This window comes from Lissotriton helveticus, chromosome 1_2, assembly GCF_964261635.1.
Source record: "Lissotriton helveticus chromosome 1_2, aLisHel1.1, whole genome shotgun sequence".
In the NCBI taxonomy this organism is placed as follows: domain Eukaryota; kingdom Metazoa; phylum Chordata; class Amphibia; order Caudata; family Salamandridae; genus Lissotriton; species Lissotriton helveticus.
This window is the reverse complement of record NC_136058.1, coordinates 135,975,832-135,991,688: the sequence shown is the minus strand read 5'-3', so window position 1 is coordinate 135,991,688 and position 15,857 is coordinate 135,975,832.

Genomic DNA, 15,857 nt, shown 5'->3' with positions numbered 1-15,857 from the left:
CGCCACTTTGAAGGGCCCAGTCCACTTGTCCTGGAGGGCACATGGTTCGACCGGGGACATGACCCAGACCTGTTGGCCCGGCTCGAACTTAAGGGATGAGGCGTTTTGGTCATACCAGCGTTTCATCTCCTCTTGGCTGGCCTCAAGGTTGTCTTTGGCAAGTTCCCGGAACCGCCGAGTCTGGTTTCGGAGGGTCAGGAGGTACCGGTAGACGTCGGGGGGAGCATCTTTGACTGCAGCCTCCCAGCCTTCTTTGACCAGGCTGAGGGGACCCCGGACGGGATGCCCGTACAATAGTTCGAAGGGGCTGAACCCCAGAGACTTCTGAGGGACCTCCCGATAGGCAAAGAGAAGGCAGGGCAGCAACACATCCCACTGGCGTCGCAATGGCTCTTCCAGGCCCATGATCATCCCCTTGAGGGTTCGGTTGAAGTGTTCCACCAGTCCATTCCCTTGGGGGAGGTAGGGGGTCGTAAACTTGTACGTGACCCCGCACTGTTGCCACAGGGACTTCATGTATCTGGAAATGAAGTTCGTACCCCGGTCACTGACGACCTCTCGGGGGAAGCCCACCCGGGAGAAGATCCCCATCAGCGCCCGGCCCACCACAGGGGCCGTCATGGTCCGGAGAGGGATGGCTTCGGGATAGCGGGTAGCATGGTCCACCAGGACGAGAATAAAACGGTGCCCTTGAGATGTTCGGGGCTCCAGAGGCCCCACAATGTCGATCCCACCCGCTCGAATGGGGTGTTGACGACTGGAAAGGGTTGAAGGGGGGCCTTGTGCTTCCCTCCGCTCTTCCCGCTGGCTTGGCAGGTTGGGCAAGTCCGGCAGTGGTTGTTCACATCATTCTTCATTTTTGGCCAGTAGAAATGGGTCACCAGGCGGCGGTAGGTTTTGTCCTGCCCCAGGTGCCCGGCAAGGGGCACATCGTGTGCCAGGTTCAGGAGGAAGTCTCTGAACCGGAGGGGGACTACCAGCACCCGGCTGGCCCCCAGTTCGGCAATCTTCTGTTCGCTGTAGAGGAGATCGTTGTCCCAATAGACCCAGTGGGACCCCGATGGGTCTCCGGCGGCTTGAGCGGCAGCTTGCTGTCGGGTCCCCTCGAGGGAGGGACACGCTTTCTGTTCTTGATGGAACTGTTCTCGTGTGGGGCCACCTTCTTGGCGCCATTGGGCTAGTTCCGGGAGGTCGCCGAGCTCGGCAATTGCTTCACCATTGGGCCCCAGTGGACCGGGCTCGGGGTCGTCGTCTTCTGGGTCGGAGGGCGGTGGCGGCGCGGGCCACTTCGGTTCTTCGGTCGGGGTGGATTCAGTCGGGAGGGTGGCCCGGGCAATCATGGATCGGGTAGTCGCACAGAACCACTCGGGGAGGCCTAGCATCCCCAGATGCTCTCTCCGCTCGACGTCGGCCCAGGGGGAACTTTCTAGGTCGTTCCCGAGGAGGCAGTCCATGGGGGCATCGTCCCGGACGGTCACTTTCAGCATGCCCGACACTCCCCCCCATTCGAAGGGGATTCGGGCCATCTGGCACAGGCTCTCTGAATTGTCCGCCGACCGTACTGGGCACATCACATTGGGCAGGATCTGGGCCGGGGTCACCAAGTGGCAATGGACGGCCGCCACGCTGGCTCCGGTGTCGCGGAGGGCTTCGGCCCGGCGCCCAATAATGGTGACCCACTGGCGGTACTTCTGAGTGTTGCCGGGAATCGGGGCCCGGGGGACCATGTCTCTTTCGCCTAGACATACCAGGGACATGGCGGCGGGCTCCCACTCGGCCTGGTCTTCGTCATAGTTCTCTTCTTCGCCCCTCTCTTCTCCCAGGGCGGCGGCAGTGATCTGGCGGTTTGGAGGACCGGTGGTGCCAGGTCGTTGGTTCATCGGGCAGTGGGGGTCACTGGCATAATGACCGGGCCGCTGGCATCTGTGGCAGGTAACGTTCGCGCGGAGCCCCGGCCGTGCTGGGGGGGCCCCTCTTCTGGCCAGGGATGGCGAAGTGTGGGTCGGGGGTGGCACCCGGGGTGGACTCCGGGGCGGCACCATGGGGAAGTCTCGGTTCCTGTTCTGGCCCCCTCCGCCGCCTCGTGGGCGGTGGGACCCCTGGGGAGCTCGTCCGTAGTCGCCCATCGAGTTCCGGGGGACCCGGGTGCTCACCCATCGATCGGCCTCGACGGCGAGCTTACGGGGCTCGGTCAGCTTGCTGTCGAGGAGATGCTGTCTGAGTTCGACAAAACAGTTGTTGGCGAGGTGCTCCCATACGATGAGGTTGAACAGCTGCTCGTAGGTGGTGACCTGGCTGCCTTTGATCCACCCCTCTAGGGCTCTACTATAGAAGTTCACGTACTCCACCCAGGTAGTACCGGGGATTTTTTTACAGTCTCGGAATCGCTGCCGGTACATCTCGGGGGTGAGCCCATAGCGAGTAAGGAGGGCGGCTTTCATATGTTCGTAAGAGGTCATCTCGGCGTCTGGGAGCTCTAGCAGGGTGTCTCTCCCTTCGCTGACGAACTTCCCCCACAAGCCTGCACCCCAGTCTTTTTGGGGTACTCGATGAGAGGCCATAGCTACTTCGTAGGCCTTAAACCATTGTTGGATGTCGTCGTTTTTATAGTATTCTTTGACGACATCCTTGGGGATGTGGACCTTCGTGTCCGCAGGAGGAGGGGGGCTCCGGTTCTCGGAGGTGCTGGTCTCCCCATTTTTGGCCTTGGTCTCAAGTTCTTTTAAGCCCCGCTCGTGCTCGAACGTGAGCTTCTTCTCCTCTAAATCCCTCTGTCTCTGTTTCTCTTCCAGGTCTCCTTGCAGCCGTAGTTGCTCAAGGGCTATTTTTTTCTCGGCCAGCTGTAGTTCTCCGTCTAGACGGAGTTGGGCGAGCTCCAGTTCGTGGAGTCGGCTCCTTTCTCGCTCTCGGGCGTCTTCATGGGAGAGGCCCGTGTTTACGTTGGTATGTCTTTCCTCCGCTGAGGTTGCGAGGTTTTCCGGGTGTATGTCTGAGACCGTGTCATCTCCGGTCTGGGGTGGTGTCGCTCCTGCCTCCACCCAGGTTTGTAGGGCCTGCTTGAAATCGTCCTTGGTGCTTAGTCCAGTGGTAGCGATACCCAGTTCTTTGCAGAATTGTTTCAATTCTTTGTGGGTATATTCTTCCAACCGTTCCTTATGGAACTCTGCGGTCGGTCTTCGATACTCATGGTTGTGGTGTGTTTCTGTCAGTAGTGGGTGAGTTACTCTCTGTACGATTTTCGTCGGCTCGGATCCCACCGCCTGCCACCAATGTTAGAAAGGCGATCCCAGGGGAGGCAGAAGATGTCTGACTGACCACCCCGAGACCCACCTCTCCTTCTGGAGTTGGCCGAGCGCCGTCGAGAGGTCTCCTGGGTGAGGCTCCTCTCCTAGAATCGTACAGCCGAGCAATCCCACCACTACAAATGGACACCACCCCAGAGGAAGGATATTTAAAGACTTTATCAGCAATCAAGGCAGGTTCTCTCGGCAATATATATATACAAACGGATCGAGGGATCCTTAATGCCTCGGTAATTGGGGGAATCGGGTAGCGGGACAGTCTTAGTACCAGCCTGGCACCGGGATACCCTACGCTCAGCTCTCAATCCTCGAGCTGGGGGTTCCGCAAGGTCGAGCCGCGACGTCGTCAGCAGGTCTTCGAAGATGGTTTCAGCGAGGTCGGGCCGCGGCAGCGCCAGCAGGGCCCCGAAGATGGTTTCAGCGAGGTAGGGCCGCGGCAGCGCCAGCAGGGCTCCGAAGATGGTTTCAGCGAGGTTGGGCCGCGGCAGCGCCAGCAGGGCTCTGAAGTTGGTTTCAGCGAGGTCGGGCCGCGGCAGCGCCAGCAGGGCTCCGAAGATGGTTTCAGCGAGGTCGGGCCGCGGCAGTGCCAGCAGGACTCCGAAGATGGTTTCAGCGTTCAGAGTAACAAGGTCTTCTCAGGGTCAGCCGCGATTCGATCCGCAGGGCTCTCGACTCCAGGATACAACTGCCGACCCATTCCAGGGCTGCCCCAGATATAGGTCTGGAGTCCTTTGATGTCTGGACCCTCGCGCCTGGGGGTCGGAGGGGCCGGGATGAGAGTGTCCAGACACCCAGCAGGGGGGTGGAGCCAGCACCCAGGGAGGCCGGAGGGCGATCGAAACCAGGCGTCTGGGGACGGCTGGAGGGCCATCGAAACTCCCCTCCTCCTTGATCCGTCAAATGGCCGCTTTACCACCTGGTCGGATCTTGGTGCCTCGATGTCGGGGCTATGCTGGGGCCGTGGCCGAGGTCGGGCCGAGGCCACGTGGTCCGGACGTGGGGGGCCCAAGATACAGTCGGGGCCTGAGATGGCGGCCCGGGGTAGGGCCGGACCAGCAGAGTGGGGCGAGTAGGAGCCGCCGTGTTCCTGAGGGGGAGAGTCAGGGGTCGCCCGGAGTGGCGGCTCTCGTTGAAGGCTGGAGAGGGTAGCTTCCGGGGGGAGGACAGGGGTCGATGTCGTCCAGGGGCCGCCATGCAGGAGGAGGGGGGACCACGCCACGAGGCCGGGTCCAACACACCTCATGCTCTGTAACCTTGCACTGGGACTCTTTTAACTAATATTACATTCTGTCCCGGAAAGGGAGAAGCCATGTCAGTGTAATGTTGCTTGGAATGTGCAAGGTATATGGGAGCAGTTCAGCAGAGAGCAAAGGTGGGAGTGGAATGGTGCAGCGAGGTAAATGGAAGAGAAAGAGGTGTAGAGGGAAGAGACAGAACTCTTGTTTTAAAGTGTGCAGGAAGAAGGTAAAGGTGTTCAGGAGAGATGCAGGTGATGGGGAGAAGGAAAGAGGGCATAGGAACAGGGGTTCTTGAAGAGTTTTACCAGGGAAAGAAAACAATTTAGGATAAAAAATACTTCAGAGCAATTACAGGAACCAATCTATATCCTTCACAAAATGTGTTATAGGGCTCCTCAAAATACTTTTATCCTGGACCCCACAGAATCTGTGGCAACCCTAGGAGAAGTGAGAAGGAGGAGAGTCAGTAAATCTCTAGGGCTAGCCCCAGACTGAATTTCTGGAAACAAATACTTTAATTCAGAGCAAATGAGTTCAGAGAAGAGTAATGAAGTACTGATTTTGATTATGTAGTTGCAGTAACAGCACAGCTGTTGTACTAAATTTCTATTCTTTTTTTACAGTAAACATTTGAGGGGGCCAGATTCTCATAGGAATAGTGCAAAACACCACAGCAATCAAGGTTGCTGCGCTGTGTTACACTGTGATAGAGAATAGTTCAAAGCCATATTTGCTAAATGAGGCCTGCTGCTGCTCTTATTATGCACTGGAGCACTTCAATGCTCCCTAGCATCCAGGCACACACCTTGGCACCATGGTGCAACGATATGTGTGTGCTGCCCAGATTAGATTTTGTACTGGAAGGGTATATGGGAGCAGTTCAGCAGAGAGCAAAGGTGGGAGTGGAATGGTGCAGCGAGGTAAATGGAAGAGAAAGAGGTGTAGAGGGAAGAGACAGAACTCTTGTTTTAAAGTGTGCAGGAAGAAGATAAAGGTGTTCAGGAGAGATGCGGGTGATGGGGAGAAGGAAAGAGGGCATAGGAACAGGGGTTCTTGAAGAGTTTTACCAGGGAAAGAAAACAATTTAGGATAAAAAATACTTCAGAGCAATTACAGGAACCAATCTATATCCTTCACAAAATGTGTTATAGGGCTCCTCAAAATACTTTTATCCTGGACCCCACAGAATCTGTGGCAACCCTAGGAGAAGTGAGAAGGAGGAGAGTCAGTAAATCTCTAGGGCTAGCCCCAGACTGAATTTCTGGAAACAAATACTTTAATTCAGAGCAAATGAGTTCAGAGAAGAGAAATGAAGTACTGATTTTGATGATATAGTTGCAGTAACAGCACAGCTGTTGTGCTAAATTTCTATTCTTTTTTTACAGTAAACATTTGTTACACTGTGATAGAGAATAGTTCAAAGCCATATTTGCTAAATGAGGCCTGCTGCTGCTCTTATTATGCACTGGAGCACTTCAATGCTCCCTAGCATCCAGGCACACACCTTGGCACCATGGTGCAACAATATGTGTGTGCTGCCTAGATTAGATTTTGTACTGGAAGGGTACATTTTCAGTAGAAAATCCTATGCTTATTCAAACTATAAAACCTTTCACATATTGGATGTGTGCTGTACAGCACAGAACACATGCAATGTCTTGTATGTTAGGAATATTAAACATGTTTCACCTACTTAATACCTTCTTCAAGGAAATGTTATTTTTTTGATGCAAAGACAAGTCTGACAATCTGGCTTTGCATCAACATTCATCGGTCATGGTGTCTGAACCCCAAAGTTCCACCCCAGGAACACCCCTTTAAATGCCCACCGTTTCCTCTACTGTAAGTGCAATGTGCAGTGCAGTAAATACTTTATTGAGACTTTGCACCTCTTTTCATTATTTTGTGTGACTCTGTGGTGATTCACATTCTTAATAAATCTGACACTTAGGCACCCAGTACTTGTGGCCACAGCCCCTGGAGTTAATGATACTGGTTGTACCAGTAACTCCGAGAAGGGAGTGTGCTAATCCAGCCCATTACAAGTTGAATTCTGAGGTTGTTCTAAGAAGTTAGGAATTACTGGGGAAATCAGTAATTCTGGGTCGTTTTCACCCAGTAATTCCTCATTTTGGGACACAATTTAACTTGGGAGATTTTGACTTTTAGCAACCACAATCTCGAGGTGAAAGTTAAAATGTACTTTGGTATTTCTAGGATCTCATAACACTGAGGGGGATTTTAACTGCTGTTAACAAGTCTGGTATGCACATACCTCACATAGAGGGTAATATATGTTAAGTACTTGTGACTTTTCTAGGTGAGCTCCTTGCCCCAATCTTTCAAGTATTACATCTAGTGAGCTAGTTTACATTTATCCATATTTTGTGTTGTAATTGTAGCTTACATCAGCAGCAAAATACATTGCTACTATAATTTTAATTTGAAACTGTGACAATTATGGGTGGCTGGCTGTGGCACAGCATTTGCGCCCTCCCAAACTCAATGTTAGTATGTCAGTTGCTGAGCTCAAAGATCAAATCAAAATAAAGATGTAGGTATATATTAAAATAGAACAATTAACAATGTATTATTCACCCACTGGTCTCTTGTCTGCATTCTGCTGTTCCATTCCAGGTAAAGAGACAATGCCATGGTCCTTTGTGGTCACTAATTTGTTAACCTGGCTAGGATAAGGGCTGGAAAAGAAAAATTTTACTAATTGAGATTAACACCACACTTCTACCTGGCAGGTTGGCAAAACAGATCCTGTTTTATTAAGGTATGTAGTAAACAAATAGTTGTTATTACCTTGGAGATGACCTTACATTTCGCTATGTCCACATTTTCTCAGATGTACTGTGTTGGAAAAGGACTCCTTACTAATCAGTGTTGCTTTTTATGAAATATGTGCTGGTAGTAGTGAAAGCAGCATATACATTAGCTGTACATGCTGTCTGTGCCTGTGTGTGATAAACCTAAGACTACAGTGCATCTGTAAAATAGGACATTCCAAAATGTCACTGTAAGAAATTGGGTTACTAGTTGAGGGAGTGAAACCCTTCTCATGCAGCAACCACATTCTTTGACAGGGTGAACTCACAAGCAAACCCCAAATTATTATGTTCTTAACCCATTGGTAGGTTCTCACAAAAGTATTCAGGCTTAACTTAGAGGCATGATGTAAAGTATTAAGTAGCATTTCAAACAGTAATAAAGTGAGAATCCCACACCAATTTGAAAAATAGAGTACAATGGAATAAATTATTTGAGAGCAAAACAACAAAAATCCAATTTGTAAAACCAGAGCTCAAAGCCCCGAATGTAGTTATCTGGTCATGGACGAATTGTCAAGTACAGATCGACCATGATGGAACTTGGGCCGGATACAATGACTAAGTTAAGCCGACTAAACAAAGTATTTTAAATACTGGTTGTGGAATGTTGCAAGATCCCATGTCGAGGCTGCTTTGTGCAGCAGCAGTTCCGATGCAAAGCTTTGTGGAAATGCATTGCTGCATCACTTTTGCCCACAGGACAACAGCTGGGCTGGCATAGCATCTTCAGGCCAATTTCCAAGGGTCCAGAACTGGGAGGGCACCACTTTGGGGCAAGACTCACAGCAGACAGAGTCCAAGTGCTGGGTTTACAGACGTTAGCACCTTTTGTGTCCCTGAGGCTCTGATCACAAGGCTCACCAACTAGCCATTGGAATCACTCTGCCGGTCCTGGGTTCAAAATGCATGTCCAGTCCTTTTCACTCTGGGAGCAAGGCAGCAGAGCAGCAGAGTAGCAAGACAGCAGAGTAGCAGTTATTCTTGCAGCAGAACAGCACAACAGTCCTTCTTCTGAGTCTTCCATGGGTACAGATGCATTCTGAAGAGTTGGGTCTGGGGGTCCACTGTTTTACTTGGTGACAGCTTTGAAAAAGGAGAAGCTTCTATAGGCTTCCACTCCCTAAGATGTCTGGTGCTTCCTCCCTCGCTGCCCTGGCCCTAGCTTGTCTGGGGACTCAAAAGAGTAGTTGTGAAACCCTATGTAAGTTTGCTGAGACAATTGATTTTTTGAAGTGCAAGTGTGGTAAGTGACAGCTTCTCCCCCTCCTCCCGACAGAGATGGCCCATCCTGCCAACACTTTCCCCCTTTGTCTCACTGTGTTGGAGGAATACACAAAGACCAACTGCCAGCTACATCTATTCATGTGACGCTGGAGCTGCAGGCACCAAATAGCTGGGTCAAGAAAATGGCAACTTTCTAAAAGTGCCATTGTCCGAATTGTGGCTTAAAATCCAACTTTACCTGTAAAGAGGGTTCTAAATTATAATTATTTAGACACCAAACTCAATATTCCTACCTGCTCTCAATTGAAAGTTATCACTTAATAATTGAAATAAGGTAACCCAAGAAGTCCTGCAAGATTACAAAACGAATTCAAGAGTACATATCCGCCTTTTTAAATACACTTTACTCAGCCCTACTGTTGACTTATATGTATTAAAAATGAAGGTCTGGACATGGCAAAATGTTTTTTTTTGCCTGGTTGAAATGACAGTTTAAACCTGCACACACAGGTTGCAATTGCAGATCTGAGACTTGTTTAAAGGTTACTTAAGTGGGTGTCACAATCAGTGCTGCAAGCCCACTAGTCAATAAACAACAAATACTAAGTTGACGGTATGGGGAAACCATCCACCTCACTTCAATTGCTCTGACCATCTTCCGAACCATACCATCAACTTAGTATTTGTTGGTGTTTCCCTGTGATTGGCCTGATGGGCCTACAGGAGGCTACATTAGATTGATTTCATCTGCGGTGAAGTTCACAACTTTTGACCTTTCATTGAGACATGTGTGAGATGGACGACTGTGTCCTGTGGAGACCTTGCAAATCATTCAGGGGTCAAAACTTCAACAATACTTCACCATGTGGCTAAGGATGACTTATGAGTTGAAGGGATAGTCTTGACATACAGGCTGACCAATGGACTTACGATCTTGACAATACCATTGGGAGCTGTTTTATGTGCCATTGTGATGTTTTTGTTCTAGATGTGCTGCTGTATATTCACGTGAGCACTGCGTCGTTTGCACTATTGATTCACTTTTTCACACACTGTTCATGTTAATTTTGTAATATATGACCAATAATTGGGTCTCTAATATATATTAATTTCTGATTAAACCAAATGTTATGTCCACCTTCTTTTGTGAATTGTGCTTCCATTATAAAAATACGGAAATTGATGTCTGATTGAATTCTGGATTGATGAAATAATAGACTAAGTTAACAGTGCTTATTCACCATTTGGGATAACGACCCTGACCCAAATAAGTCACATGTGACAATTGCTGTTTATTGAAAATGATATTTTGCCTGACCAAATATGACCAAATATGTCCACTACATATACCCTATGTTACATGTCATGTGCATGTCACCTATGCATATTTCCCGTAGTGGCCTGAATCACTAGGCCTCTGCAAACATGTCCTGCAAGTCAAGTCATCAAGTCTCCCAAACGTTAAGCTAAAATGAAGGCCCATGTATTTGCATTTTGCATTGTGCTCTTTTAAATAAATATCGTACTGGTTGAGCCTGAAACCACTTTCTGAATTAATGTTTACATGACTCCTGACACACTGAAGCTGCAGTTGCGTCCCTCTGACCTCGCATACTTACGTCCCTCTGACCTCGCATACTTCTAGCTCAGCCGCAAGAAGCCCAGTAAGGGTTGCCAAGACAGTATATTTTGCTTAACAGTTATCTGCCTGCCCGGTGAGGAAAAGTACACAGAACCCGTCCGAGGGAGATAGGCCTAGCCATTCTGTCTCCATATAAGTAAATCACAGTGCTTGCACCCATAGAAAGCTCATGCAACGAATAAATATGCCCTCTCTGTCTTTTAGTTGTGGTAAATAAATAAATAATACCTCTATTTTTGAATGGATAAATGAATAACAGATAGCTCAATAAATAAGAGTCAAGATTCGAGGTAGTAGGAGTTTGCAGGTTTAATACAGCATAAAGGACAGGAACAGGACAACCTGCACAGGAATAGGATGACAGGGCCCGGCAGCTGCCGGGGCTGGATATGGGATGAGCGCGCTAACTTTAATAACAGTACACAAGCATATATACTAAAACAGTTGCATTACAGTGAATATAATAGGCGGAGCAGTGGGTGTGGTCAATAGCAGTCGCGAAAGATAAGGGTGAAAATGGGTGTAACAAGAGGCGTGTACATAGACATGTGATGTAAACGTAACAGAATATGTCATAAATGGGGCGGAAACATGGAGGGGGCTACCTAAGGAGCCGGGACCTCTGACCTAATGGTGCGCGCAAACTGACAATGACGTGTTACTAGGAGAAGCTGGGGGCTATGAACTCTGTGCTAGGAGCAGAGACTGAAGTCTGGAGAGTCAGGGCGACATGTACCTAAACCCTATCTAGTATCTAATGTTTAGAGGACATGTTGATATAAACTAAGAGTCAGGAGGGGAGAGGCTAACAGACTCTAAGACTGGAGCATGCATTATTCTACATGTAGTGCGTGATGAAGAATATTAAATGACCATTAATACAGTATTTCTCTTACATGGAGACGTAAAGGCTAGACAATGACGGAAACTATTGATGCGATTCAGTAGCCTAGGAATGCAGAGAAGGAGGGCTGGACTGATAACTAGAATCATAACATACTCTTGGCAGACTCAGAGGCAGAGCCAGGCCGAGCCGGGCACTGTGAGGCAGGAAGTAAGTGAAGGGTCGAGGATACAGGTGGGGGCTGTATCGCTCCTCAGCGAGGGTTCAGGAGACAGGAGCTGAATCTGGTGTCCGGGCCCTTTTGAGGCCTAGAAACGGGGACTTTACAATGAAATAACGTGCACACTGAGAAACGTGGCAACGTAGCTTTACATAGGCCTAATATTCGTAGCTTTCACGAGAACTGGGAACTGGCATACTAGAGATGGACACAACTGTAATTGCGTCTTTAATCGGACATGGGGAATACATATGCATATTAATCATGCACACATAACATAAGATGGAGGACACGTAGGGACACAGAACATGGCAAAATTTACTTTTCCACATTGTGACGAACAACCTTTGCTTCTTTTGCTTGCTGACTCTAGATATCAGTTGTACTAGATGTGCTGGTCGCCTTGACATAAAAGATCTCTCCACTAGGTTGAAAGTCAGCTTCCTCCCAGTTACACGTCAATTGCACGTCATGCTCAAAGTTGCACAATTAGGGCACAGTTCGAGCTGGTCATGCCAACTCCTCCTCTAAGTACCCACCCACCTATGACACCTACCTATCACACACCTATGACTCATCAAAGTACACACCCTCATGTACACCCACATGTTCTTATCTCATTTTCTGTCTTGCGCCTGCTTCTATGTACAAGGAGTGAAAAGTATATAATATAATGTTTTGCTATTAAATGTTAGAAGACTCTTCCTGAACCTCTGTGGTGATGGAACATATTCTCCCTTTGACTCGAGTTATTGGAATAAAGCCCATTTTAACTCAGATACCACGGACTCTGCTTCTCACTTGATGCATGCTAATTGTTAATGCCTAGAAATTCAGCCAGGGTAATATTTTATTTACCACATAATTTGGCGCCCGAATAGGAACATATCCCTTTCCCCACTCGCCGGAGTTGTGGGTCTAGTCTTTGCCCCCTTCTACAGCCGTGACGGACTTCAAAGCGCACCAGCAGGTCTTCCTGCCACTCCCTCAGGCCCACGGAGGAGGACGGACTGCGACCAGGCATCCATGTGAGGCGGTGAGGAAAGCGGATCGTCTCAACCAGAGGCCCAGCCCGTGAGAGAGCAAGGTCCGAGGTCTCCAGAGGTCCACCTGTTCCAAGGCGCAAGCGTAGTCAAGTCAAGTTTCCGAGGCCTTCAAGTTTCAAGTTCTGCTTTCCCGGTGAGTACCACTATGGGGATTGCATCTAGTTTCAAGACGGGCTCATTTTAAATGAGAACGGTAAAGACGTGTCCACGGTTAAGTTAAACGTGGGCCCGGTAAAGACGTGTCTCAATTTTTTGGGACCGGTATGGTTGTACTGTATTTTCAGTGCACAAACTGTTTTTCAAGTACATGTTTAACTCTCTGTATCAGTTTAGGTTGTATCTGTTTTAGTGTTTCAATGTTATGTTGTTTTAGTGTGAATGATTGTTGATTGTTACAGTCTATTTTTGTGTATTGTGTTTCCATTGTATTGGTTTCTGTTTTCAAGATTACGTCAGATAGGGACCAGAAAGGGTATACTAGAATAGACAGTTAAAATACGGCCTAGAGACACACCTGGTCATTTTATGTATAATAAGCATGGGCTAAACGCCATTTGGAAAAAGAAGTCAAGACCCTCTCAGAAAGACGCCATTGAGTTATGGCGCAAAGAGTGACATAGGAGAACAAATAATGAATTCAATAAAGCAGAGAGAACTAAACAAGCCAAGAAATGCCGTTGTTAACTGGTATTTATCCCGTTCTGTCAGAAAAACTAGCTAAAGTGACCACCTCAGAAAGACCCAGTAGGTAGAGAACGCCACCACCTGTACCCTTTAGAGTATGTAGAATTAAAGCCAACAACATCTGAAGAGTTCATTTCCTTGTATCTAGACAAGTCCCTTCTGGACTGCGAAAGTGCCTTGTGAGTAACTAGTTGGTTTATTTGTGAATTGCGCTTTGTGCTTAAGACTTGTGAATAGTTTGTTACATCCATGTGTGTAACGCCTTGTGAATGGCTTGTAGTTGCTTGTGAATAGCGACTTGAGATTAAGACTTGTGAGTAGTTTGTTGAATTTTCTTAAGTATAGCTCCTTGTAAATATGCCTTGTGAATAGCGTGTCATTTTTGTGACTTGTTGAGTTTCTTGTAAATATGGCTTGTAAATAGCGCCATGTAGTTATGTTTTGTGCAGAGCATGTTATCATCAGGTCCCTAGCCGTTACGTTAGGCAGGAGAGAGCTGGATCTCTTTCAAGTGCTTAGAGAAAATGTTTTGAAGATCTGCGTATGTGTTACGTGATAACGTGGAGAGATGAGTTCATGACTTTCCCATGTACTGCAGTCATTGGGGAATGATTGTGCTTCAGCTGCCAAAGAGTTAATATCTTTTATTGAGAAGGCAGTATTTGTTTTAACAAGGTGTTGAGGGATTCTGGCGTTTTTTTTTTTTGGGGTGTTTGCGGGGGGCGTGTGTTTGAGCGGAAATTCGTACCCGTTCCTGTGGAGGGATTTGGTTGCTTTTTGGTGAGGATTTAGGGAATAGCTTGGACTACTGTGATGCAAAATGTGAAAAGGATCTGAGCTGTGGAAGTGGTGGAAAAAGCATGTTTTGTGTGGAGGTGCGATTTGCCATGTTATCCAATGGGCGTATTCAGTTTGCAGATTGAATGGTAAAATGTTGCATGGAGAGTAAAGAAGTGTATTTGTAAGGGTTTTGCTTTGGAACACTTGACTTAATGTGTTTGGCTCAGAGGTCGGTATAGTTGTATATAGACCAGTCGAATTGAGATAAAGGTTTGCACAAAGAGTGCTTCAATGTTTTCACGGTTGGAAAGAAAATATGAAACAGACCCATCTTAGAATGTGCTTTAAATTAGTGTAATGCAACAGTGTTTTTTGTTTAAATAGGAATGTTTCTACAGGATATTTTTCCCAATGCAAGCTGCCCTTTAGAATAGCGTGTGAATGTTAGCACACTCACTTAGGAAAATGGCTCTTTGTAAATTAATGAACGTGGCCCTTTTTGATAGCTACAATACACCTATGTACTTTGACAGGCTGCTTCAATTGATATGTGCAGAGAACAGTCCCCACTTAAATTAGAAAACATGGCCTTTTGAAAAAGTATGAATCTGGCCCTTTTAATAGGTAGAATAGAAAAGCTGACACACTTACTTATGAAAATATTGGTTATGCAATGCAGAATTAAGGAGTTCGACATGTTATTTTCAAAAAAAATAAAATATGGTGTGTTTCCATGCCATGATTGTTTTGTTCTGTTTATTTTTCCCTTGCAGCTAGTAGCAGTACAGAATTATTTTAAAATGCTAGCATGTCACTTAGTTACAAAAAAATATATATGTCTTTATTAATTTACTTTTTACCACGTTTTAAAGTTTGCTTCAGTTAAAGTTAGAAAAACTCTGGCCTGGGAAGAGATATGTTATGACGTACAAGGAATGTGTTTTTTAACCTTGAGACAGTCCGTCCGAGACAGAGATGGCCTGGTTCCCAGTAATTGTTTATGTAAAGGGAGGGCTTTTTCTCTCTTGGAGTGCCTGTCTGTTGATATTGGCCATCCTCCAATTCTTTTCCGCGGACAATTATTGGCTGTCCTCCAGCTGAGTCAGGCTCTTCCTTGCAGCCAGCTTCATTGACTTCAGATAAAGTCACGCTTGCAAATGGATAGTTTGTCCCTCAGTAGTGTAAACAGAATAATTGGCAGGAGTCTTGCTCTTGCAATGAGTTCAGCATCTGGCAGTCAGTCAATTGTAGATCTCAGTGTAGCCCGGCTTGGAATTGATTCAAAACTCCGAGCGCGAACATAATTCTAGAGGGAGGGGCTGTTTCTCACAGAGGCTCCAGCCTTCTGTCTATGACAAGATTACTTTGGTTTTATTCAAATACATTTTGAGAACATATTGTAGGTAGTATGGTCATACTATTACCAGGATTTAGAGTAGGATTTATTGTAAAATTGCAGAGGTTTTGGATAGAGGTTCCCCAATATAAAATAGTGCTTTTGAATTGAAAATTCATTTTTCTTTATTTATTTATTTCTATGTCATTTATTTTTGCTAGATTGATGACAGTGAGCCCTAGCATTTACAGTCAGACACTAAAGACAGCTAGACATGCCTGCCAACACATAAACGACATTCTAATTACAGCAAGATCAGAACCAGACTGTGACATTGCATCTCTGACAGTCTTGCACTTTCTGTGTAAAGCAAGTGGTGTACAACACTTGCTTTCCAAGGAGGGTACACACGGTAGACAGCTAACACAAGAATCATACAGCTCATTGCTGGCCTTTCACAGCCCAGGACACAAAAGGAAGTACGTGCCTTTATTGGCCTCACTTCTTACAGTATGCATATCTAGCCAACCACTCATACAGTTAACTACACAGGAGGCAGCCATTTTGACTGTTCTCCCTTGGACACAAGAACACACCTTGGCATTTGAGGAATTAAAAAGAGCATTATGTCAAGCGCCAGTTTTAAGCGACTCCATGTTACAGTAAACATTTTATGCTTTTTTAATGCTTTTTTATTTTTTTAT